This window comes from Cnephaeus nilssonii (genome assembly GCF_951640355.1).
Source record: "Cnephaeus nilssonii genome assembly, chromosome: 1".
Classification (NCBI taxonomy): domain Eukaryota; kingdom Metazoa; phylum Chordata; class Mammalia; order Chiroptera; family Vespertilionidae; genus Cnephaeus; species Cnephaeus nilssonii.
The window spans coordinates 12,264,514-12,292,261 of NC_137072.1; the positions used below are offsets into that span (position 1 = coordinate 12,264,514).

Consider the following 27,748-nt stretch of genomic DNA (forward strand, 5'->3'; position numbering starts at 1 on the left):
TATCGTGCAACGGGCCTCTAGTCTATACTAATAAAAGCCTAGGTGGTGTCTCACCCTCATGTCATCACAAGATGGCTGCCCCATGTCTTCACAAGATAGCTGTCAGGGGAGGACAGTTGGGGGTGACCGGGCCTGCAGGGGAAGGTAGTTGGGAGAGACCAGACCTGCAGGGTAGGGCAGTTGTGGGGGGACTAGGCCTACAGAGGAAGGCAGTTGGGGGCGATCGGGATGGCAGGGGAGGGTAGTTGGGAGCGATTGGGCCAGCAGGGTAGGGCAGTTGGGGGAGATCGGGCAGGCAGGGGAGCGGTTAGGGAGTGATCAGGCTGACAGGAAGAAACAGTTAGGGGCAATCAGGCAGGCCGGCAGGCTAGCCATCAAGACTACATTATAAAATTTTCAAAAGCCTCCTAACATTTAAATCAAAAAAGGAGGGGATAGTAGAGGAATATCATGTAAGGAAAAATATCCTGTAAGTAAATTACATCTAGAAAATTAATACCTTAGAAAATTAATTGTAAGGCTAAAAGCAAGACACCCATGAAAAACACACAAGGTGACAAAACAAGCCAGAGGAAAATCATTTGGGCAAAAATTGAAAAAGGATCCCCAGTCAAATTTATAGAAAATATTCCTTTATTAACTTTTGGTCGAGAATATGTTTGTATATTTTCAGAAAATAACTCCGAGACCATGTGGATTCCAGCAAGAGAGGAATCGACAGGACTACTCCAGCCATGAAGACAGAAGAGAAGCAGTCCAGAGACGGAAGACGCTGATGTGGCCTTCCCATACTAGCAGTTAGCAGCTGTGCATCACTGCAGATTGCCCAGGACCAAACCAGACAGAGTCGGACCTGCATTACCACCATTTGTCCACCATCCAGAACTGAAATGTCAGTGCTGTCATGTACACATAAGGAACTGTTGGACATTGAAATTGGGTCTCAAAAGAACTGTTGGCCCAGAAAGAAACTCACTACACACTGATTCATTTGCCTGTCACCATAACCATTATTGCTTGTCTCATTTTCGGTTCTTATAAGTGTATTTCTAATAGCACATGATCTCACTCATCTAGGGGAAATAATGAACAACATAGACTGATGAACAAGAACAGACCCAGAAACAAGGAAGCATGGATCAGACTGTTGGGCCTCGGGGGGAGGGTAGGGAAGGGTGGGGGTAAAGGGGGAGATCAACCAAAGGACTTGTGTGTAGGCATATGAGCCTAACCGGCGGTTAAGGACAACAGGGGGGTGGGGGGGTGGGATGGGAATGGGGGGACGAGGACAAATATGTGATACCTTAATCAATAAAGAAATTTTTTAAAAAAAGAATGCTCAAGATATGCTATATAATTCAACATACCTGTTCATGGGTGGGCTGGGGGAAGACTAAGAAATAATTAATCTGAACCTCTTGATTTCATCATAAAGACAAGCACAAAAGCACCAGCCATGCCTCTGAGAACATTGTGCCATGCACTCTTGAAAAAAAGCTTTGCCTCCTTCATCATAAGCAATCTTCCTTCAGCACTCCAGCTGCCTGTGTATATGATGCCAGTTCCTTTGCAGCCTGACTGCATCATTATGTGGCCATAAACAGTGTCAAACAGATAGGAAGTCAACCCAGTCACTTCTATGACAGACTGCACCATCATCGAGCTGATGAAGATGTGCGTATTCTTGGGATCTGGAAGCATTCCCTTTGCAGTATTGTAGAATACCAAAGTAGGCAGCTCAGTGGATGATATGCTGCACAGACACATGAAAGCCTTGGTACAGACCCTTAATCATTAATCCAATCAGATTTGCAGTTCTTAACCAAGCATTCCCTGAGGCCTTGGATTCCCTTTCAGCGCCAGCTTTGTTCACAGCAGCTGCTAGACAGGTACACACAGAACACAATGAGGTGGCCCCAGCACCAACACCTGATGCCATATTCCCTGCAAAGTAGTGGCAGAACTGGGTTCTCTTGCCTACACCACCCAGGAAGATTTGCTTGTATTTATTTTTGTAAGGAAAGTTGAGAGCCTGGTGAGAAAGTATCTGATGACATTGGCCAGGTTACCACTCCAGAAGGACAGGGCTCCCTGCTCCTTGGGGTAGGAACCACACAGTCTATAAAGGCCCTTATAGAGCTTATCTGTGGTGATTTGCTTGTTGCATGCTGCACTTGGAGCAGCAGCTTGACCCCCTCAGTGGATGCTCCACTGTCTTTGAGATGGCTATGTCCACTCCACCTGCCAGGAAGTCCTTGCTGAAGGACACAGTGGTATCATATTGAAAGGAAAGAAGAGACGGGCAACTGTGGGACTGAACTAGTGACCAGCTGGGACTCCAGGACTCTGGGCATCAGTTTATTTTTATTTCGTTTTATTTTTAATTGAACTTATTGGGGTGACATTGCTTAATAAAATTCTATAGGTTTCAAGTATACAATTGTATATACATCATCTGTTTCCTGAATTGTGTGTTCACCACCCAGTCAAGTCTCCTTGTGATAGGGAGGAAGTTAGACTTGAGCAGCTAAGATGGGGCCTGCCTTGGGGACCTGACAGAGGTCGGACCAACATTGCCTTCAGGCCACCTCTCTATGGGTGGCTCAGCAGCCAGCAGACTGCCAGCAGGCAGATTCGGAACCAGCCAATTCATGGTGCAAGCTCAAAGGAAAATGACATGATCTCAATGTGACCTTACTAGGGCCCTGGAGTAATTATAATAAAATTTGCATTGCGGTTTTGACCCACCCTGTGGGTTCTTCTGTATGCATTATGGGTAAGGGCATGCCCAGAAGAAATATACTTTATGTAACTTTTTTCTGTCAATCATCCCTGAATGCAAATGAAAATCCCCACCCGGAAAATCCCTCTTTTAAACCATATAATCCAGGAGTTTGGGCCATTGTCTCTCTCAACTGGCCAGCTCCTCATTTGGAGTGTTATCTTCAATAAAACCCACTTTGCTTTACTTTCATTTGTGTTGACCTTAAAATATTTTCTGATTCAACGAGAAGAAATGAGGTTCCAGCCAGTAGCCCAAATCAATTACATTTCCATCACCATTTATCCCTCCTTTATCCTCTTCTACCTCCCCCCACCCCCTTTCCCTCTGGTAATCACCATACAGTTTTCTGTGTCTATGAGTGTTGTTTTTCTTTTCTTTTCTTTTTGCTTAATCCCTTCACCTTTTTCACCCAGCCCCCAAAACCCCCTCCACTCAGATAGCGGTCAGGCTGTTCTCAGTGTCTGTTTCTAATCAAACAACAAAGCTGCTGAATCTTAAAGCCTTAACAAACGCTGCATCTTATTTTCATTCAACAATAAAACCTTTTATTTTTATTATTCTTATTAAATAGAAAATTTTGGGTTTTTTTTCAGTGGTTTGCATTTGCTAAACAGTCATGACAGACAGTTTACATCATGGCTATTGCTTTCAGGAGATTCCACTGGATGATCCTCATTTCCATCCATCAGACATCTCTATTGGAGTTGGTCAAAAGTCCTGATTGGGCTGCCAGGGCTTCATTCTACTGAATATGACATTCCTGAAATCTCATGGATATTTTTTCCATTATTTAAAAACTAGAGGCCCGGTGCATGAAATCCGTGCACGGGGGTGGGGGGTAGTGTCCCACAGCCCAGCCTGTACCCTCTCCAATCTGGGATCCCTCTCACAATCCAGGACTGCTGGCTCCCAACTGCTCCCCTGCCTGCCTGCCTGATTGCCCCTAAGCGCTTCTGCCTGCCAGCCTGATCACCCCCTAACCACTCCCCTGCCAGCCTGATCGATGCCTAACTGCTCCCCTGCCAACCCGATTGCCCCTAACTCCCCTCCCCTGCCAGCTTGGTCACCCCTAACTGCCCTCCCTTGCTAGCCTGATTGCCCCCAACTGCCCTCCCTTGCAGTCCTGGTCCCTCCCAACTGCCCTCCCCTGCCAGCCATCTTGTGTCCACATGAAGGCAGCCATCTTTGACCACATGGGGGCGGCCATCTTGTGTGTTGGATTGATGGTCAATTTGCATATTACCTCTTTATTAGATAGGATACTTCCACAATGTTCTGACCAGGTGGTCTCATCAGGTTTTCTTCTTTTGTTTCAAAGTCTTTACACAGTCCAAATATCAGATTTCTGTAAGTTTATTGTAGGGTCTAAGAAATTGCTTATACTGTTTCACCTGATTGAATTCTGGTAGTTGTGCAGCCATATTCTTTTGTTACATTTTTTAGTCACCTTTCCTGGTGCATGAGTTTCTTTTCTGTTCTGGAAAAACAATTCAACCTTTGCTTGACTGTCTCTAGTGAAGCCTGACTTTTTACTTAATCACAGGCTTTCCCATCAGACACCAGTATGAGCCTTGAGGCTGAGCCAATCAAGTCTGAGGTTGGAGAGTTGGGGTCAGGGTGGATGCCAGGCTACTGGATAGCAGATAACCAAAAGTAGACTTAATTGTTGATTCAGAGCATGGTGGCAGCTGCCCTGAGAGTTGCAAAGACCTATAGTGGTCTTCACTTGACTGAGAAATAATTTTCATATACTTGGGCCAAGTAAAATTTTAGATTAATTTGTCATTGAAGAATCACTTGGCCAAATCTGACCAATAGAGATGGCATTGGCAATTGAAGTCATTGGAGATAAGAGAAAAAAGCCAACAGAAGCTATAACTAACCATTATTGAGCACTTATCAGCCTTCGTTCAATGTACTTGAATGAATTATCATGTTTATTCCCACAGTAACCGACTTAAGAGATGAACAGACTGAGGTATAGAGAAATTTAATAACTCACCTAGGATCACAGTTATAAACTGTGAGTTATAAACTTAGAGCTGGGAATCAAACTTACATTTCTGATACCAGAGTTCATTTACTTCCTGAGTATGGCTCTAGAATCTTTGGTTTATTTACATATTTGTAACTTTCTAAGTAAATACAAAAGGAGAACTTGGTTCTAAGTTGTCAGTGTAATCTTTTTTTAGAGGAACATGTTATATTTTTGTTTCCTGGAAAATTTCTTGGGATTTATGTAAACTATAGGACATTTGGGGAAAAAGGGGAAATTTCTGGTTCATGTGACCTGCTTTGTTTTTGATTCAGGTTGTTTTATTGAGCAGGGTGATTTCTTTGCCGGATCCTTATCTAGATGGAATTGAAGAATGAAGCCATGGATAAAAGGTGGTATATAAAAAGTACAGAAACTTTATTGCAAGCAAATACTAACTCTAAAGCCTTAATTCTAAATTCTAAGCCTAAAACTCTGTCCCTCTTGGTGCAGAGGAATAGAGGGCCCACCTAAGAAAGGTGTCCTCTCAGTTCCTAATCCTAAGACTCTGTCCCTCCTGGATGGACAGAGGGGCCCCTAAGAAGTATGACCACTGCTTTCTTTGTCTTAAGGCATTAATTACGGTGGAGACCCTCTTATTCTACCATAGGACCCCCACGTCTGCACTTTTCCTCATTTGGTCACCTTATTTGTTTAGTTTGGAGCCACTTTTGATTTATCTTATGGTTTTCTCCCAGTTGTGCTGGCAGAGAAAGCCTTATCTTGTAGCTCTCCCAGCTACTCAGGTCAGGGCTACTTTTGGTCTAACTTATGGTCACTTTAATTGCTCAGGCCAGAAATATCCCTGTCTGTCCTTGGTTTATTGCTGTTTTAATTGCTCAGGCTAGAAATGTTTCCATCTTCCTCTAGCATTTCTCTCTCTTTTTTACAAGATAAGCACCCTGGCGTCTTCCAGTCTCCATCTGTATTTCTCTCCAATGGACCCTTCTCATTCCTAAAACTCCCTAAACCTGCCTATTTTTTCCCTAAAATTCCTTTCATTTTTATGGCACATATGCCCATATGTTGAGCATAGAGTAGGATTGGAGCAAAAATCCCTTTAGGATTTAGGAATGCTGAAGTGATTAATATGTCCTGATTTAACAGTGACAACAGCATAGAACAATTAGCCACTTAATAAATTAAACTTAATTTATAAGTCTTCTGGGAGGACTCTGTCAGATTAAGTAAGATTCTGTGCCTTAATTGTCCATGAAGTTATGAACTGAGCCTTGCTCTCCATTATGAAGATCAAGTTCCAAAGTCCTGGCCATACTCATCCATCATTTCTTTGTCTCCTCGGGGAATCATGACTTTAATGAAGACAAATTCTATTACTTTAAACATTTATTCTTGATAATAAAAATCCAACCAGGGCCCTAACTAATGAATTGACAAATTATTTTGCTGTACTCTATTAAAGGTATTAGTTGGTATTGGTTGCTTTTTGAATATTTTGTGATAGTGGGTTTTTTTGGTAGAAATATAAGAAATTCTGATTCACTCACTGAAGAATTTGGAAGCAGTCTGGGGAACAGGGAAAATACAAGATGAACTGAACTGAGACAGAAAGTAAGATAAATACTTGAAGACTAATGGGGGATGTGTCAAAAGAATATTCAAGTCACCTTGAAGGGGCTCCTATTGGCAAAATTAGGAGATTATTTGAACACAAAAAACAATATTGAGTGTGGATGATTGTATAAAGAGGAGACTTTTGTATACAGGGGAAGAATTCAATATAGAAGCAGTGTATTCAGGCTAAGGGATTGGTTGGGTTTTAATCTTGACTCCATTACCTCTTATGCTATTAAGTTCTTAAATTTTCTATGCATCAGCTTCTACATCTATAAAATTGGAATAATAATAATAATACCTATATCAGAGGAATGATAAGAGGATTGACTAATACAAAATTTGTAAGTAAAGCCTTTAGAACAGTCCCTGGAACATAGCATGTGCTAAATAATTATTTCTTTTATTATTTTTGTCTACAATACCCACTACCCATTAGGGAGCTTCCATATCAGCTCTGGGATTTGTTTTATTGTTTCCAGTTTTATTGAGACATAATGACATATAATACTGTAAGTTTAATGTGTCAATGTATTGACTGGATACACATTCACTGAGTGTCCAGATTATTATGACCACCCCATCAGTACTTCATTGGGCCACCTTTTGCCTTCGATACTGCAGTGATTCTTCTTGGCATTGATTCCATGAGATGTTGAAAGGTGATGCGAGGAATCTGACACCATGCCTGATGAATAGCACTGTCCAGTTCTGTGAGATTTGATGGTTGTGGAATCAGCTGCCTGATGGCTCTTTTAACTTCGTCCCACAAATGCTCAATTGGATTGAGATCTGGTGATTATAGAGGCCACCTAAGCAAGATAAAGTCACCTTCATGTTCTTGAAACCACTCCTCCACAATACGAGCACCGTGGCATGGTGCATTGTCATGATCCCTGAACACATAATAATCTGGCCACTCAGTATATATCCTATCTAATAAAAGAGTAATATGCAAATTGACCATCACTCCAAGACACAAGATAGCCAACCCCATGTGGTCAAAGATGGCGACCCCCATGTGGACACAAGATGGCCGCCACAAGATGGCCAGCAGGGGAGGGCAGTTGTGGCCAGTTAGGGATGACCAGGCCAGCAGAGGAGGGCAGTTGGGGGTAACCAGCCTGGCAGAGGATGGCCGTTATGGGGGGGACCAGGCCAGCAGGGGAGGGCAATTGGGGGGGACTAGGCCTGCAGTGGAGGGCAGTTGTGGTCAATCAGGCCAGCAGGGAAGGCAGTTAGGGGTGACTGGGCCAGCAAAGGAGGGCAATTGGGGGAGACCAGGCCACCAGGGGAGGACATTTAAGGGAAACCAGACTGGCAGGGGAGGGCCGTTATGGGTGACCGGGCCGGCAGGTGAGGGCAGTTAGGGGCAATTGGACTGGCGGGGGAGCAGTTAGGTGTCGATCAGGCTGGCAGGGGAGTGGTTAGGGGGTGAGCAGGCTGGCAGGCAGAAGCAGTTAGAGGCAATCAGGCAGGCGAGCAGTTGGGAGCCAGCAGTCCTGGATTGTGAGAGGGATGTCCGACTGCCCATTTAGGCCCGATCCTACGGGCCTAAACCGGCAGTCGGACATCCCTCAAGGGGTCCCAAATTGGAGAGGGTGCAGGCTGGGCTGAGGGATACTCCCCCCGTGCATGAATTTCATGCACTGGGCCTCTAGTCCTATAAAATAAAAGGCTAATATGCAAATTGTCCCCTCAACCAGGAGTTTGGCCAGCAGGCAGGCCGGCCAACCGCCCATGTCCCCTCCCCCTGAACAGGCTGGCCGGACCCCACCCATGCACGAATTCATGCACCAGGCCTCTAATACACACACACACACACACACACACACACACACACACACACACACACTGAGTGGCCAGATTATTATGCATTCAGAGATCATAATAACCTGACCACTCATTGTATATTGTGAAATGATTACCACAGTGGTGTTAGTAAATACCTCTATTCATGTAATTATCATTTCCATTTTGTGGTGAGAATACTTAAGATCTATTCTCTTAGCAACTTTGAAAAATATAATGCAGAAATGTTGCCTATAATCACCATGCTGCACATTAGGTCCCCAGAACTTATTCTTATGTTTTTTGTTATTTTTGTGTTAATTTTTGTGTATGATGTCAAATAGCAATCTAGTTTCATCCTTTTGCATATGGCAGCACTATCTATTGAACACTATCCCTTTTCTCCATTGTATGTTTTTGACTACTTTGTCAAAAATCAGTTGCCTATATACATGTGGGTATATTTCTGCGTTCTCAATTATGTTACAATGGTCTGTGTGACTGTTTACTCTGAATATAATACCATCTCAACTATTGTAGTTCTTTAGTATTATTTAAATTGGGAATGTGAGACCTCCAGCTTGTTCTTTTTACTCAGAATTGGTTTTGGAAACTCAGGTTTTTTGTGGTTTCATACAAATTTGATTTTTTTTCTATTTGTTTGAAAAATGCCATTGGGGTTTTTATGGGGGTTGAATTAAGTCTGTATATTGTTTTAGGTAATATGGCCATTTTAACTAGGTTGATTCTTCCAACCCATGAACAATGAATATATTTCTATCTCTTTGTGTCTTTAATATCTTTCAATAATGTCTTTTAGTTTCAGTGTGTAGGTCTTCACATCCTTTGTTAAATTTATTCCTAGGTGTTTTATAATTTTGTTGCAATTGCAAATTAAATTGTGGTGGGTTTTATTTTCTGAATTTTTTTGAAATTTTATTGGATTTTTATACATTAATTTTGTATCCTGCAACTTTACTGAGTTTGTTTATGGTCTCTAATAGTTTTTGGTGGAATCTTTAGGGTGTTCTATATTTAGAATCATGTCATCTGCAAAAAGTGACAGTTTCACTTATTTCCAATTTGGATGCCTTTATTTCTTTGCCTTGCCTCACTACTCTGGCTAGGACTTCCATTACTATGCTGAATATCAGTAGTGAGAGTGGGCACCCTTGTCTTGTTCCTGATGCTAGAGGAAATACTTTCAGTTTTTTAGCCATTGAGTATGATATTATCTGAGAATTTGTCATCTATGGTTTATTATACCCATTTTATAATACCCATTTTATTGTGTTTTTAAATTATAAATGAATGTTATTTCTTCTCAAATGCTTTTTCTATGTCTATCGGTATGATCATATGACTTTTATCCTTTGTTTCATTAATGTGGTGCATCACATTGATCAATTTGCATATGTTGAAACATCCTTTTGCCTGTAGGAAGAACCTTACTTAATTGTGATAGATTATTATCATTTTAATGTAGTGTTGGGTTTGATTTGCTAGTATTTTGTTTAGGATTTTGGTATCTATATTAATCAGAGATATTGGTCTATAGTTTTCATTTTTGTGTTGTCCTTGCCAGGTTTTGATACCAGGGTTATGTTAGCCTCATAATGAATTAGGAAATAATGCCTCTTCATCAATTTTTTGAAAGAGTCTGAGAAGTATAACCACTAATTATTATTTGAAGTTTTGGTAGAATTTACTTGTAAAGTCATTTGGTCCTGGACTTTAACATTTGGGAAGTTTTTGATGACTATTTCAATTTCTCTAATGTTGATCAGTCTATGTAGATTTTTCAATTATGGAGGTTATATATTTCTAAGAACTTTTCCATTTCTTCTAGGTTATTAAATTTGGTAACATATAGGCTTTCATAGTATTCTTGTATAGTCCTTTATATTTCTGTAGTATCTATTGTAACTTCTCTATCATTTCTGATTTTATTTGAGTCTTTTCTATTTTGTCCATAGGAGTCTAGCCAGAGCTTTCTCAACTTTATGAATGGTGTGTGTTTTTTAAAACAGCTCTTTCTTACATTAATTTTTCTGTTATTTTTGTTCTCTTTTTTGTTTAATTTTGCTCTAATTTTTATTACTTTCAACCTTCTACAGACTACTGCTTTTTCTAGTTTTTTAAGGTGAAATGTTAAGATGGTTTATTTGATATTTTTCTTGTTTCTTGAGGTAGTCCTGTAATGATATAAACTTACCTCTTATTACTACTTTTGCTACATGCCTAAAATTTGGATATTTCATACTGTCATTCTCATTTGTCTCTATGTATAGTTTAATCTCACCTTTTATTTCTTTTATGACTCAGTTGTTGTTTAGTAGTATGTTGCTTAATTACACATATTTATTGTAATTTTAATTTCCTTTTGGTAGTTAATTTCCAGTATCAAAGCATTGTAGTTAGAGAATATGCTTGGTATAATTTCAATGTTATTAAATTTTTTGAGGCTGGTTTTATGCCCCAACATCTAGTTTATCCTTGAGAATGTTTCATGGGCACTGGAGAAGAATGTGTATTTTATTGTTTGGGATGAAAGTTCTGTAAATGTCATAAATGGCAGTACTTCATCTTTTCTTATGGATGAGTAGTATTCTATTGTATATATGTACCACATCTTCTTTATCCATCATCCCTCAAGGATTCTTATGTTGTTTTCATGTTTCAGCTATTGCGAATAATGCTGCAATGAACATAGGGGTACATATATCTTTATAAATATGTATTTTCAAATTTTTCAGGTTGGCATGAGGAGGGATTGCTGGGTCATATGGTAGGTCTATTCTTAACCTTTTTGAAGAACCTCCATAATGTTTTCCTGCACTAATTCATATTCCCACCAGCAGTATACTATACAGGGGTTTTCTCCACATCCTCTCCAACACTTGTTATTTCACTGGGAAAGGGTGATGAGAGGAGGATGAAGAGGGTAAATAGGGTGACAGAAGGACTATAGACTTGGATGGTGAGCACACAATGCAATATACAGATGTTATTGACAATGTTACCTCAATACATTTAACTAAAAATAATAAAGTTATTGTAATAGAATTGCTTTTAAAAATTCATTTTCTGATTGCTTATTGACAGTGTATAGAAATATAGTGGGGTTTTTCTATGGATTTGTATTCTGTAACCTTGCTGAAGACTTAATATTTTTTATACATTTTTGTGTGTGGATTCCTTAGGATTTTCTGTATATAAGATTATGTCACCTGTGAATAGATTTGAATTTAATACTTCCTTTTAAATCTTGTGTCACTTTATTTTACTTTCTTGAGTGATTGGCCAATCTAGAACCTCCAGGACATTTATACTAATAAAAGGGTAATATGCGAATTAGATCGGACATCTTTCTGACATTTTCCAAACGTCCTTTCAGACAAAGCCGTGGTGGCAGGGGCCAAGGCAGAAGCAGTCAGGGTGATCAGGCTGGCAGGAGGGAGCAGTTAGGGGGCGATTAGGCCGGCAGGGGAGAGCAGTTAGGTGTCAATTAGGCCAGCAAGGGAGCGGTCAGGGGGCAATCAGGTTGGCAGGCAGAAGTAGTTAGGGGCAATCAGGCAGCCAGGCAGGCGGGCAGTTAGGAGCCAGCAGTCCCAATTGTAAGAGGGATATCTGACTGCCAGTTTAGGCCCAATCCCTGCAGCCTAAACTGGCAATTGGACATCCCCTGAGGGGTTCTGAATTGGAGAGGGTGCAGGCCGGGCTGAGGGACCTCCTCCTGTGCATGAATTTTGTGCACTGGGCCTCTAGTTGTTGAATAATAATGTAAAAGTTTTGTCCCTGACTTTAAGAGGAAAGCACTGTTAAATGTCATTTTAAATGGGGAATTTTCATAACTGCCTTTTAGCAGCTTGAAATTTTATCATAAAAGGATGTTTGATTTTGTCAAATGCTTTTTTCTATGTATTCATATGACCATATTTTTCCCATTTCTTCTCTAAATACAACAAAATGTAATGATTGTTATTTTTGTATTAAGCCAACCTTGCATTCCTGAGATAAATTTATTTATTATTAGGTTATGGTGTATTATTCTTTATACACATTGCTCAATTCAATTCACTGGTGTTTTATTGAGGATTTTCAAATCTGTATTTGTATAGGACATCTGCCTGTAATTTTCATCTACTGTGATATCTGTATGGATTTGGTATTAGGATAATATAGATCTCCTAGAACAAGTAGGGCTGAAATGTCATCTAAGTTTTGGATAAATTTGTGAAAAATAAATTGCCAATTTTTATTTAAACATTTATTAGAATTCACCAAAAAAAATGCCATCTGGACCTGGATTTTTCTTTATTGGAACATTTTTATTACTAATTTATCTTAATAACTAGGGGCTCAGTGCACGAAATTTGTGCACTGGGGGTCGAGGGTCCCTCAGCCCAACCTGCCCCCTCTCACATACTGGGAGCCCTCAGGGGATGTCCTACTGATGGCTTAGGCCCACGCCCCACAGGGAGCGTACCTAAGCCGCAGTCTGGCCTCCCTTTGTGGGAGGCAACCGGGCTGGTCAGGGGAAGGCACCAGCCCCATCACCCCACTGCTGCAGCCACTGTCAGTCACCGCAGCCACCAAGGTGTTTTCATCAACACGGACTCCAGTCCCTTCACCAAGAAAAAATGACAACTTTCTTTAGGCATTTTCAAGATGTGTCTTTCATAGGATATGGATTTCTTTATTTATTTTTTATCCTCACCTGAGGGTATGTTTCCATTGACTTTTAGAGAATGTGGAAGAGAAAGGGAAAGACAGAGAGAAACACTTTGATTGGTTGTCTCCTGCATGAGCCCTGATCTGGGCCCCGGCCAGGGAGGAGCCTGCAACCTAGGTACATGCCTTTGATCAGAATCAAACCCAGACCCTGCTGTCTGCAGGCTGAGGCATTATCCACTGAGTCAAACCGGCTAGGGCAGGATATGACATTTCTTAGCCTTCCAGCAGCGGACCTTCATTTTTTTCTCCAGAAGTGTGGTGGAAAAACCCTAGATCACCTTTTTGGATTCTTATTACCCAAGTTACTAAGAATATTACCAGTGGCAAACAGGAAGCTTAGCCAATGTGCAGTCAGAAAAAGTGTTTCCTCTATACTTCACACCAATGGAAGGCTGGGCCCTGCCCAGGCCTAAAGCCTCTGGCCAAAGCTTTAGGCCTGGGCAGGCCTCTCCAGCTCCCTCTGATCAAAGGCTCAGCCCCTGCCTAGGCCTGCCCAGACCGAAAGCCTCTTGGGCAGGAGCAGACCCCCAGCTCCCTACAATCAATCACAGGGGGTCTGCTCCTGCCCAGGCCGAAAGCAGACGCCAAGCTCCCTGCCCAGGTGATCAATCGCAGGGGGTCCGCTGGTGTACCAGGCTGAAGAAACCCCCAGCTCCCTGCAATTGATGGTAGGGGGTCTGCTCGTGCACCAGGCCAAAAGCCCCAGGCAGAGGGGGTCCGCTTTCGATGGCAGGGGATCCGCTTGCCACGCCCACCATCCAATCAGAGCGAGGAGCTGGGTGTCTGCTACGCCCACCATCCATCAAAAGCTGGGAGCTGGGTGTCCGCTTCAGCTCCAGGCCAAAAGCCTCTGGTGGAGGCTTTCAGTCTGGTGCCAGAGTGGACCCCAGCTCCCCGCAATCCGTCGCAGGGACCATCTTAGTTGGGTTTATTTGCATACTCACTCTGATTGGCTGGTGGGCGTGGTTTGGCAGGTGGGCGTGGCTGTGGGCGTGGCTTGGGCATAGCGAAGTTGCGGTCAATTTGCATATTACTGTTTTATTAGGTTGGCTATTTGCCAATGATCTTATTACTTTTATGGAGGAGCTAATTTTGGAAGTATTTATTCTGTCATCTGGAAGTGTGTCTTTATTGGATGTTACTTTGAAATCAAAGTGTCTTATAAGAAATCTTTACTTTTTTTCCAATTATATTTTACATTTAATATTATTTTGTATTAGTTTCAGGTGTACAGCATAGTGCCTAGACAATCATATACTTTACAAAGTTGTCCACCTGATATTTCAAGTACACACCTGGCACCATACATAGTTATTACAGTATTATTGACCATATTCCCCATACTGTACTTTACTTTTAATCAACATTGGTAGTTTCAATCTACATTCCCTTCTACATTTTTGTCTCTTATTAATTTATTTCTAGATTAACCTTTAATCTAAATTCACACAAATATTGAATATATTGAAGAAATGTTTCATAGAAAGAGTCTATATAATAATACAGGAATATGCAAATTGTCATTACTCCATAACGTAACGACCAGTTTAGCAGGCTGCATGCACAGCAGGCTCAGGTGCCTGAGCCATGGCAGCTGGGGGTTGTGAGCCTGTGGTGCCTCCTCTGGAGTTGGGGAGCTAATGATGGATGGGCTCTGGTCCTCCTCCAACAGCCCTCTTCAGCAAGCATGGGGCTGCTGAGACACAGGTCCACAGGTTTGTAGAAACTGACTCTACCAGGCCACCCGGAGGCCATGTGGCTGGGCCGCAGGGTGCCTGAACCCAGTGCCCGTTCAAGATGTGAAACAGAGAGGAGGTGCGGGAGGAAATCCAGAAAATGGGATATGTGGGTTCAAAACTCACTCCCTTTAGGCTTTGTCCTCCTTTGCCCACCTGAGGGGTGGCTCCTGGGCGAGTGCTACAGCTTCGGCAAAGCGGCTGGCCAGGAGGTGGCTGGCCCAAGGGGTGCAGAGCGGCGCCAAGGCAGGATGCACTGGAGGGGGCTCAGACCGGGGCAAGGGGTTGGCGGGCAGGGATCTGCCTCGCTCACAGAGAGTGAGGTTCTGCAGTGGTCCCAAGACTCAGGTAGGCCTGGCGGAAAACAAGAGGTGATGACTGCGGCATGGAAGGATGCCCAGGTGGAGGGGTGTGGACCTGCAGTCCTGAGGTGGGGGTTGACGGGCAGTGCCACCTCAGTGGAGGGGTGCCATACTGTCGGGTACCCCACTGTGGTGTTTCGGCGAAGCTCCTAGTGATAGCAGGGCCTTGCCCCGACTGTCTGTGCACTTGAGAGTCAGCTACTCCTGTTCCCACCATGGCCCAAAAGCAAGCCCACACCTGCCCCACCCCCAGTTCCTGCCCCGTCACACCCCACAGTGGCACGCACCTGCACAGTGAGTGCAAAGCCTACCACCTGCTCCCCAGAAGGGGGGGCAGTAAAGAATGGGAGTGGGAGTAGGGGCTGGGGGGCAAGGGAGAGGAAAGAATGTAGAGTGTCCATGATGAACAGGTGCTTGAGGATGAGGCTCGGAAGCCTGATGGGGAGGTTTGTTCTGTTTGCCCCGCAGCTGTCCCTTAGGAAAGGTGGAAAGCACGGCTGTGAGGGCTCCCTATGCGCTGAGTCAAGTTCCACAGCCAACTGGAATTGGCCTCAATTTCCTGGTCTGTAAAATGGATTAAGCGTGTCCCAGTGCCTTCGCTGAGCTTTGAGGGCCAATTGAGATACTATATAAAGAAAATGAGGGAAGAAGTGAGAAAGAAAAGGAAGGATGAGCAACACAAAAAAAGATTGGAAGGAACCTGTAAACCTATTGTAACTTAAATAGGGAATATAGTCAATAGTGTAATGACAGTATGATGCCAGGTGGGTACTGGAAATATCGGGGAACACTTTGTAAAGTATATGATTGTCTAACCACTATTCTGTAACTAATATAAAACCAGAAACTAATACAAAGTAATATTGAATGTAAAGAAATGAAAATAGGAGTGAAATTTTTATAAATTTCAAAGTTTAAATAAAGGCTATAAAGGAAGGAAGGGGGGAGAATAAAAATAGTGTTTTTTGTTTTACCACTTTATTGTCTTTTCAGTACATGAAAAAAAACAGTTGTCTTTATATGGTGCTTTTATACTTTTCTAAGTCATTATCTCATTTGATGTTCAGGGCAACTTAAAGACAAGATAACTATTCCCTCCACTATTCAAAGAAAGGAAATCTTGGTGTCTGGCCCCAAAGATTCAATCGTCAAGCCCTTATTGTAAAGCAAGGTTAGTGGAATTTTCTGTGAAGGGTTATATCTATACTAATAAAAGCCTTGGGGGCAATCAGGCCAGCAGGGAAGAGCAGTTGGGGGTGATCAGGCTGGCAGGGGAGCAGTTAGGTGTCAATCAGGCCATCAGGGAAGTGGTTACGGGGTAATCAGGCTGGCAGGCAGAAGCAGTTAGGGGCATTCAGGCAGCCAGGCAGGCGGGCAGTTAGGAGCCTGCAGTCCCGGATTGTAAGAGGAAAGTCCAACTGCCAGTTTAGGCCCAATCCCTGTGGCCTAAACTGGCAGTCGGACGTCCCCCAAGGGGTCCAAGATTGGAGAGGGTGCAGGCTTGGCTGAGGGACACCCCCCCCCTGCACAAATTTCGTGCACTGGGCCACTAGTTTAGAGATAATGATGAAATACTAAATTAATACTTCAATATTTATTGTTTGAAAGGAATAGAGCATTTAATCTACACTAATAAAAGAAACATGCAAATTGACCGTCCCTCTGCTACGCCCACCACCAATCAGGAGCGAGTATGCAAATTAACCCAACAAAGATGGTGGAAGCCATGGACCTGGAGCGAGCAGGAGGCTTGGTTTGCCCCCATCGATGGAATAAGCCAAGCTTCCCACCTGTCCTGGCTGCAGCTGAAGGAGTGGCAGCGAGCCTGGGTCACCGGGGGCAACCCAGGCTTCCAGTCGGCCCTGGCCTCCACTTAAGGAGGAGCTGGAGAAAAAAAAAAAAAAAGGAGGGGCTGGGAGCCTGGGTTGCCAGGGGCCATGGCCAGCCTGCAAACAGCCATCAGCCCCTCACCCAGCCTGGCCAGGCACCCCAGCGGAGACCCCCAACCTGAAGGGGGTGTGGCCAGCCTGAAAACAGTCCTCAGCCCCTCACCTAGGCTGGCCACGACCCCCCCCCCCAGTGGGGACCCTCACCCCATGGGGGTGTGGCCAGCCTGCAAACCACCACAGGCCCCTTGCCCAGGCCACCCCACACCCCAAAGGAACCCTCACCCTGAACCAGGACAGCCTTCAGGGCAAACCAGCCAGCCCCCACGCATGCACCAGGCCTCTATCTATACTAATAAAAGAGTATTATGATAATTAGACTGGGAGAACTTCCAGGAGACCTTCCGGATGTTCTTCTAAACAAAGCCATGGTGGCGGGGCCGAGGAAGAGGTAGTTAGAGGCCAAGAGGGGAGGGCAGTTGTGCGTGATCAAGCCAGGATGGGAAGGCAGTTGTGGGTGATCAGGCCAGCGTGTGTGTGTGTGGGGAGGGGCGGGCGTTGGGGGTGAGCAGGACAGCGGGGGGAGGGGAAGTTTGGAGTTAGCAGGCCAGCAGGGGAGCAGTTGAGGGTGAGCAGACCAGTGGGGAAGGAAGGTGGGGGCAAGCAGGCTAGCAGGGGTGGCAGTTGGGGGTGAGCAGACCGGCTGGGGGGGGCAGTAGAGGGCGAGCACACTGGCATGGGGGGCATTTGGCAGTGGTCAGGCTGGTGAGGGGGGCATTTGGGGGCGAGCAGGCTGGCGGTGGGGGGCAGTTGGGGGCAAACAGGCTGGTAGGCAAAGTGGTTAGGGGCAATGAAGCAGGCAGGCAGGTGAGTGGTTAGGAGCCAGCAGTCCTGGATTGCGAGAGGGATGTCAGACTGCCGGTTTAGGCCCGATCCCTGTCAACTGGCAGTAGGACATCCTTCGAGGGGTCCCAGATTGGAGAGGATGCAGGCTGGGCTGAGGGACACACCCCCCCCCCCTGCCATGCATGGATTTTGTGCACTGGGCCACTAGTTATTCTATAAACATTGTGTTCTAATATATTTAAGTAGATGCTATGGTCTTGATTATCCACTTAATTTTTATTAAAATTGATCAAGAGGTAGTATTTTAATCTTGAATTTAGACATTTTTGTGAACAAAGTATTTGAAGAAAAGTATATAAATACATTATATGATGTGGACTCCCTAATAGATTCCAAAAGAAAAATTAGTTCTACCTTTTATGATTCATAATATATATGTGGGGATATACCCTTACTTGTCTGACTATACTGAGTCCTGAATTTTGGTGTCAGCTTATAGTCATGTAGCTTTATTGTAAAAATGCAAAGTGAGAAATATTCACATCATTATTTTTCAGGGATCTTTTTAAAATGATGTTGAATTTCACTACAGTATGAAGTCAGAATAATGTACATGCACATTGGTGCCTAGTGGATTTATGTGTCTCCTATTTATGATGATCTGAAATAATTAAAGTTTTCACAGTTAAATGAATCTCAAAATGCAACTACAGGAATTTTTTGAGCGAGAATTGGGGGAAGTTTACAAAGCTGAAGTTGAATAGGCTTCTACATAAAGTAAAAATATAAAGTACAAAAAAATAGAAAGTATAAGTTAAAATGTATGCAGAAAAATTTTTTATATAGGATAAGATTATGCCACTATTTTAACAAATTATTTTTTAATATATTTTTACTAGAGGCCCGGTGCACGAAATTCGTGCACGGAGGGGGGTTGTCCCTCAGCCCAGCCTGTACCCTCTCCAATCTGGGACCCCTCAAGGGATGTCCGACTGCCTGTTTAGGCCCAATCCCTGGGATCGGGACTAAACGGGCAGTCGGACATCCCTCTCACAATCCAGGACTGCTGGCTTCCAACTGCTTGCCTGCCTGCCTTCCTGATTGCCCCTAACCGCTTCTACCTGCCAGCCTGATCACCCCCTAACCACTCTGCTGCCAGCCTGTTTGCCCCCAACTTCCCTCCTCTGCCAGCCTGGTTACCCCTAACTGCCCTCTCCTGCAGGGTTGATCACCTCCAACTGCCCTCCCTTGCAGGCCTGGTCCTTCTCAACTGCCCTCCCTTGCAGGCCGGGTGCCTCCCAACTGCCCTCTCCTGCTGGCCATCTTGTGGTGGCCATCTTGTGTCCACATGGGGGCAGGATCTTTGACCACATGGGGGCAGCTATATTGTGTGTTGGAGTGATGGTCAATCTGCATAGTACTCTTTTATTAGATAGGATAGAGGACTGGTACAGGGGTGGGGGCCAGCTGGTTTGCACTGAAGGGTGTCCCTGATCAGGGTGGGTTTCCCTTGGGGCTTGGGGCGGCCTGAGCGAGGGGCCTGTGGTGGTTTGCAGGCGGGCCACGCCTCCTGGCAACGCAAGCGGAGGCCCTGGTATCTGGAATTTATTTTTCTTCTACAATTGAAACTTTGTAGCCTGGAGTGGATCCAAGCCTGGGGCTCCCTCCGAGGCCCGCAGCCATTTGTGTTGGGGTTATAATTGAAACTTTGTTGCCTTAAGCAGGTGGGCCCGGCCAGGGTGTGCAGAAAGCTTTGCTTCCCCTGTTGCCAGCGGCAACCCTGGCCTGCTCTCTCAAGCTTCATTCTGCCGCCATTTGTTTGAATTTGTTTACCTTCTATAATTGAAACTTTGTAGCTTGAGTGGAGGCTTAGGCCTGCAACAGCTGGCAGATAGCTTGGCTTCCTCTGTTACCTAGGAAACCTTGCTCTCTGTGGCTGTAGCCATCTTGGTTTGGGTTAATTTGCATACTCGCTCTGATTGGTTGGTGGGCGTGGCTTGTGGTGTGTCGGAGGTATGGTCAATTTGCATATTTGTCTATTATTAGATAGGATTGATTTCAGAGAGGAAGAGAAAGGGAGAAAGAGATAGAAACATCAATGATGAGAGAGAATCATTGAATGCTTGCCTCCTGCACGCCCCTTACTGAAGATCAAGCCTGCAACTTGGGCATTTGCTGTGCCCTGATCAGGAATCGAACCATGACCTCCTGGTTCATAGGTCAATGCTCAACCACTAAGCCATGCTGGCCAGGCTTCACAATTTATTTAAAATAAATCTATACTATTTCAAAAGCTAAATCACATTTATACTTTAATAAAATATAAATTTTAATATCTTCGCCAATTTTTAGCACCAACTACCTATGTGTATAAACAGTCTTGCAATAAGTAGTTTATTTTACATTTTTTTAAACATATTTTATTGATTTTTACAGAGAGGAAGAGAGAGGGATAGAGAGTTAGAAACATCGATGAGAGAGAATCATCGATCAGCTGCCTCCTGCACACCCCCTACTGGGGATGTGCCCGCAACCAAGGTACATGCCCTTGACCGGAATCGAACCTGGGACCTTTCAGTCCGCAGGCCGACGCTCCATCCACTGAGCCAAACCGATTTTGGCTTATTTTACATTTTTGATGTTTGGATTTTTTACTTCTTATTTCCTGATATCTTTTCTTTAACTTTTGAACCATAACAAAAAATTCTGAAGAAGTTATGAGTGACTCAGCCCATCTCTTCCCAACAAGGTGGCTCAGGTAAAATAATCATGTACATCTGACCTTCACATAGAATACTCCAGTGATTTCACAAAGGCCAGTTCAGCGCTTTACTGCTCTGTTGCACTTTCACATGTAATACTCAGGAGTTGACATTTATTAAACTGTTGGTGAACTCTGGAGACATCCTGAGGGCTGAGGTGTTATATGAATCTCTTTATCATGGTAATAGATATGTGTTAGAAAATAACACTGAGATCTTTTGAAAAAGAGGGACAAACTTTATCATTTATTTAATTGGGTAACAGGAATAAATACAAATTCATAAGGTTATTTGCAGTGAGTATTCAAATTCGTATTAGTTTTACTCAAAGTAGCTATTTAAGTAAATCAGTAAGAAAAATCTCATACTAAAACATCAAAGGCAAATGTAAAATACTTTACAATAATCCACATATGTTGTTGCTTTTTCTTTAACTCTCCTTATAGAATATCCTTGATATAATGTTTACTTGGCATGAATTTTCCTCATAGAAGATATTTCATGTATAGAAAAAACAAACAAACAAAAAGCTTACTAAAAGAATTTTGTGGGTTTCATTGAGACAAATTATTTCTATTATGTTTCTATATTTCAATAAATTAAATGAGAAAGTAAGTACATATTTTTAAGAAATATAATTAATGCTTTTAGCTATAGCATTTAACTTTAGAACATTTTCAGTCATCAAATAGTGCTATTCTGGTGTATTTCTTTAATATTGCAGTTACACTGAATTTAACTTTGGGATATGCAGTTTTATAATTATTTATATCTATACTAGAGGTCCGGTGCACGAGATTCGTGCATTCGGGAAGGGGGGGGTGTCCCTTAGCTCCGCCTGAGCCCTCTTGCAGTCCAGGACTCTCAGGTGTTGTCCGACTGACAGCTTAGGCCTGCTCCCCCACCATCAGTCAGACATTCTCAGCGCTGTCACAGAGGCAGAAGAGGCTCCCGCCACTGCTGCTGTGCTCACCAGCTGTGAGCCCGGCTTCTGGGCTTCTGGCTGAGCAGTGCTCCACCTGTGGGAATGCACTGACCACCAGGGGGCAGCTCCTGGATTGAGCATCTGCCCCCTGGTGGTCAGTGTGCATCATAGCAACCAGTTGTTCTGCTGTTCAGTTGATTTGCATATTAGCCTTTTATTATATATGATGTTAATGTGTTCTTTAAAATTTGGAATATCTGTTTCCAGTTATTTACATTATCAGCATCACTATATTTCTTATGTTTAAAAGTTGATACTTATAATTAATAGAAACTATAATTTCAGTTGAAAGATTCCTCCTGAATTCAACTACATACTTATATAATATTTATGCTAATAATTCCATTTAGTATTTTAATTTAAATACTTTCAGAAAACATGCAAGATAAGATTTCATTAAATTTAAAAATCAGTAAAATTTACTGATAATACTATCCATAGAAAATGTTTGTTGAAAATTATGGCTTTGTACATCAAGTTGTAAAGCAAGTTGATTAATAACATATTTCTGAATACACACCCATGTAAATATACTTACTGATAAATATATTTAAAAATTAATTCAAATTGTACTGTAGATATAAAGGTAAGATCTAAAATTATAAAAATTTCTAGAGAACATATGGGAAAGTCTGCAGGACATTGATTTACTTAAAGCATGATCTGTAAAAATATACAATTAATAAATTGGGCTTCATTGAAATAAAACTTTTAAGAACCTGCAAATTTACATCAGAGTGGGAGAAAATATTTGTACATGACTTACCTCATAAAGAATGTGTATACAGAATATGTAAAGGCTACTTAAAACTCAATAAAAAATAGATGACTAACCCAATTTAAAAAATTGACCAGATACTTTACAAGAGAAGAAATATACCTGGCAAGTAATCTTATTAAAAGATGCTCAACATCATTATTCATTAATGAAATGCAAACTGAAATGCATTTACCTCAATGCCTTTAAAACTACAGAAATGATTAAGTACTGGTAAAAGATGTGGGACAATTGGACCTCTCATATTGTTGGAAGAATTCAAAATTGTACATGCCTCAAGTAACAATTGGGCAGTTACTGATAAAGTACACATAAATTCATCATATGACCAGTCACCATATTTTCAGAAATTTGACCAAGTAATATGAAAACCTATGTTCACACAAACCTGTACATACATGTGTATAACAACTTTATTAATACTATACATGTCCCTCAACTGTGAAATGAATAAACAAACACGATGCATCCAAATTCCAACAACAGAAAACTATCCTACCATAATAAGTAATGAAACAAGGCTTCATGAAACAATATATGGATCACAAATACATTTTTCTAAGTGAAAGACTCAGAAGTAATTTAAAAAGTTACTTAACTTACTGAATGATTTAATTTATGTGACATTTTTCAAACGCAAATTTTAGGAACAGATATCAGACCAATGATTGCCAGAGTCTGGAGGAAAGTGGAGGGGTTGGTTACAAAAAGACAGGACAAACTTTTGGAATGATGTGCATCTCATATTCTGATTTCCATGGGAGCCCTACGTCTGTACACATTTATAAAGATTCACAGAACGAAGTGCTTAATAGTGCAAATTATATGTATATAAACTAAGGCTTAAATTTTAAAATGGGAAAATATATTCAGCAAAGGTTGGATGCCATAAATGCACATTAATTAAAACCTGATAATATAATTGTTGTTGATTGCACAAAAATATATACAAATGAATAAATATGTAAAGAGTAATAAAATGGGGACAAATTTTAAGCGATTTCAATAAAAGTTACATTAGTGTCCTTCACTTTTTCTTCAACAACTTTCTTTGTGGAACAAATCTCTAAAATTGAAAAAGAGTATATCTCCTGTGTGCATTTTAATTCACCATTTGAATAAAACAACTCATACCTTGCCCCAGGCATGTCATCTGAATTAGCATAAAATTGATTTAAATATATCAACATAGAATGTGAACACTAGTGTTCAATGAATTGTTCATGCAGCTTTTTTGAGTTACATTTATTAGAAACAGGTTTCTTTTGCCTTTTCAAATTTCTTGCATTATTATCTTCATTGTTAAAAATCAAACTACCCCTAGAAGAATTAACTTTTGAGATGAACTTCAAAGTAGTTTGATATTCTTCTTTTAAAAAAATTTTAATATTCTTCTGAAGTAATATTCAGTATCTCCCAAGAGCCACCAACCCAAGACTCTCCTCACACAGCCCTTATCTGCTCCGCCCACCCTCTGCTGGAGCACAGGGTGAGGGGCTACAAAGAAATTGTGTGTTTTGGCCTTTTAAGAGGGTGTCTGTTTTTCTAGTCATCTCTCCCTGGTGAACAGAAACCATGCTGCTGCTTTTCACAGGCAGATGTTATGTGGGCACCTTTCCCAGTTCTGGTGCTCTAGGCTGGGGAGCCTGGCTTGGAGGTTAAACTCCAGACTTCTCAGGGGCAAACCCGTGCAGCTGAGACGTCCCTCTGAAACTTCAGCTACCACCTATGGAGCCCAGCCAGCCCTCCCTCTGATGCCTCTATACTGCCTACCAGTCTCCAGGTAGCCTCCTTTGGAGGTCCTTGGTTATAAGGATTCTCTCCAGCTACTCTTCAGTTATTTATTCAGGATGATTTTTCTATACTTTAATTGTAAACTCAGTTTGCTCCTGGGAGGAGGTGAATGTAGTTTCCACCTAATCAACTACAGTCTTTATCTCCCCAGAATTATGATTTTTGAATGTACATTATAACAATAATAGAGGGATTTTTATTGTAACATTAAACCTTAAAGTAAATAGCAAGTGCATTTTGAATCCAAAGTACTTTAGTCTTATTTTTATAGTATGCCATGGTACCTCATTCTCTACCCTTTTTACTTCTAACTCATTTATAGCTTTATACATATTTAAAAAGGGTTTCTTATTTATAATATATACTTAGGTCTTATCTTACCTAATAATAGACAAACATGTAAATTGACTGTACCCCTGCTATGCCACAGCCATTCAGGAGTGAGAATGCAAATTAACCTTACAAAGATGGCAGGTTAATTTGCATATGCAGGCACGGAAAGGCCAGGAGGGGTGGAATACCTGCTATGAGGGGATGGGGGGCGGTGGAGGGAGCTACAGGATCAGTGCTCCGGGTGGGAGCGAGGACTTGCCAGCTCCCAGGCGCTGGGAGCGAAGCCAGGTGAAGGAAGGCCTATTTTTGCACAAATATCATGCAATGGGCCTCTAGTTTTATATATTGATTTTGACAACTCTCTTTTAGTTAGTGTGTTTAGAACATTCCTATTTGAAGAGATTATCAATATGTTAAAATATCTAATATATTTGTATCTGTTTTCTATGAATTGCATTTTTTGTTATTTCTCTTTTCCCTTTTTTTCTGCCTTCTCTTGTTTTAATTATTTGATATGACTTCATTTCTCTCCCCCCTTAGCATATCATTTATATCCCTTTTTGAAAATATTTAATAGTTACTCTAGAGTTACAAAATTTCAAAACAATCTAAGTTTTCTTTCAAACAGTGCTTTACTGCTACACATATAATACAGTATTTCCATCTCTTCCTCCAATTTTTTTGTGTGACATTGCTTTCTGTCAGTTCACTTATCAATATTCCATAATTACCCAGTATCTGTACTATTATTAACAAGGGTTATTTTTAGAACATTTAAAAATAATAAAACCATAATATTTTATTTTGTCTTTATTCCTTCTCTGTTGCTCTTTCCTCATTTTGATCCAATGTCACAGCAGCACAATCTTTCTCTCCCTAAAGAACTACTTGTAACAAAAATTTTCAGGGCAGATCTGTTAGTGATGAATTCCCTCAGTTTTTGTTTATATGAGAAAGTCTTTATTTTTCTTTCTCTTCTGAAGAATAATTTCCTGGAAATGGACTTATAGTTTGTTCTTTTCTTTTTAATTCAACACATTAAATATTTTACTCTCTTCATTGCTCGCATAATTTGTGCAAAAATTCTACTGTAATTTTTATCCCGCCACATGTCTTCCTTCACTTCTCTTATTGATTTGTATTTGGTTTTCTAAAGTTTGAATATAATATGCCTACGTATGGATGTTTTTGCTATTTATCCTGTTTGCTATTCTCTGATATTCCTGGATGTATGTCAGTTTTGTAAAGTTCTTGGCCATCTTTTTCTGCTCTATTTTTTCTACTTCTTGTATTTCACTTGATGTATATTACATCTTTTGATATTGTTAAGCAGTTTTGAATGTTCTTTTTTCTTTATTGTTGTTGTTTTTTATCATTTCTTTGTAAAATTTCTATCGATCTTTCTTTTTTTTTCTATTGATCTTTCTTACTCTTCATTGATTCTTTTTGACCATGTTGAGTCTACCAATAAGTCCACTAAAGTCATTCTTCATTTCTATTACTATTTGATTTCTAGCATTGCCTTTTAAAAAAGTTATTTCATTGTGTGAGCATTGCCTTATAACTCATTCATAGCTTTTTACCTTTCTCTTTACATTACCCACCCATCTTGCATGTTGTCTTCCCTCTCCATTAGAGCCCTTAACCTATTAATTATAGTTATTTTTAATTGCTTGTCTCACAATCTCAATATATATTTTATATTTGAATATGGTTCTTATACTTGTTTTGTCTTTTCAGACTTTTTTTTTTTTGCCTTTTGGCATACTTTTAATTTTTTTTTCTGTTCAAAACACTCAAATTTATTTTTTTAATTTAATTTTATTGTTTAAAGTATTACATATAGTAGTACATGTATCTCCTTTTTATGAAAGCTGGACAAGTTGTATCAGAACCAGTAAGTCTTTAGTAAGAATTTATACTAATTTGGGTAGTGCTTGGTTTGTGTTATTTAATAGTTAATATGTCTAATGTTTATTTTAACTTTAAGTTTAAGAGGCTTAAACTTATTCCTCTAGCATATTTTGTTTTTCTCTCCTTCCTTGGCTGTTGGCCTTTCCTAGATGCTGCTTTAAGCAAGTGTCTGTGTCTTGTAATCCTTTTAGGTATCACCCACTATAATTAAACTGGAGCCCTATTGGAGTGGTGGCAAAGAGTTAATAGGAGCATTCAATAAACTTTAGATTTAGTTTCAATTTTTAATGATCCTGTGCCTCATGGCTATGTCTTTCACAGTGTTTCTGTCTCTTCTCCAGTGTTTTAATTTTGGTTTTTTGTTTGTTTGTTTGTGGTTTTTTTTTCTCCTCATGCTCTACTGATTGCTCTAACTGTGGCAATCCCAATCTGTTTCTTCAAAGTCTTGTTCCCTGATGAAAATGTTGTTTTATATTTTTCCTTCCAGGAAGGCTAGAGAGGCTGGAAAAAGCAGAGATTATCGTCATGTAGATGAGCTATAGCTTCAAAATTGCACTCTGGTGAGTTTTGTGTCCTCCCGCTTTCCCCCGACTCCAAGAAGTATAGGCTTCTGTTATTGTTAGGGCTCTGCTTATTTTTTTCCTTCCCCTTCTAATGCCATTAGAGATCATTCGCAAATTCTCACTAGAAAATCTGGTGGGATTCTCAGAGAAAAAAAATCACAAAAAACTGGGATCCGCCTATAATAGTGCAGCACCACCCCTCCCCCGCAAGACTGAAGCCTCCTGGAGTTTCTCATTCTCATATTGTACACTTCCCCGAACATTTTCTGCTACTCTCAAGTCAGCTTCTTGGCAGTACCAGATGAGTTCTAAAAAGTATTAAATATATTTCCCCATAAAAGTAATCATAAAAGTATCGATAAATTGGTTACCATCTCAAATCAACAGTGATGGGAGACTTTATAGAGACAGCTGAGGCTATTCTTGTATCATGTATCACCTGTCAGCAGCATAATTCTGGTAAACTGTAAACATGGTACACAGCCAGGAATCAAAGGGCTGTTTGAACAAAGTGAAATGGATTTTATCCAACTTGCCCTCTCTAAGGGATTTGAATATGTTTTACTTTTGTATGTATATTTTTCAGAAAAGGTTAAAGATTTATTTTGCTAAAAAGTTGGAGCCCTAAATAGTCACTAAAATGCTATTTGATTTTTATTCCAACTTGGGCCATTCTAATGTTTATATAACGTGACCAAGGCACACACTTTATGGAAGCCTAAGCTGTTCCTCTTTACTTGGAAGCCGCACTGTCCTTACCACCCACAGTTTCTGGAAAGGTTGAAAGATTCAATAGCATCTCTAAGTTAAAATAAGTAAAACTTTTTGAAACCCTTTGGCTTGGCTAAATTTACTCCAATTAGTCC

General features: G+C 41.2%; 1 pseudogene across 1 annotated transcript; it reads right to left on the reverse strand.

Moving 5' to 3' along the window:
- Window positions 1–1,393: 1,393 nt before the first annotated feature.
- On the reverse strand, window positions 1,394–15,238 carry LOC307102472 (ADP/ATP translocase 2-like; annotated as a pseudogene). The gene is made up of 2 exons: window positions 14,973–15,238; window positions 1,394–2,306 (listed from the first exon to the last, which is right to left on the reverse strand). The product of its transcript is annotated as an ADP/ATP translocase 2-like (transcript).
- Window positions 15,239–27,748: the final 12,510 nt, after the last annotated feature.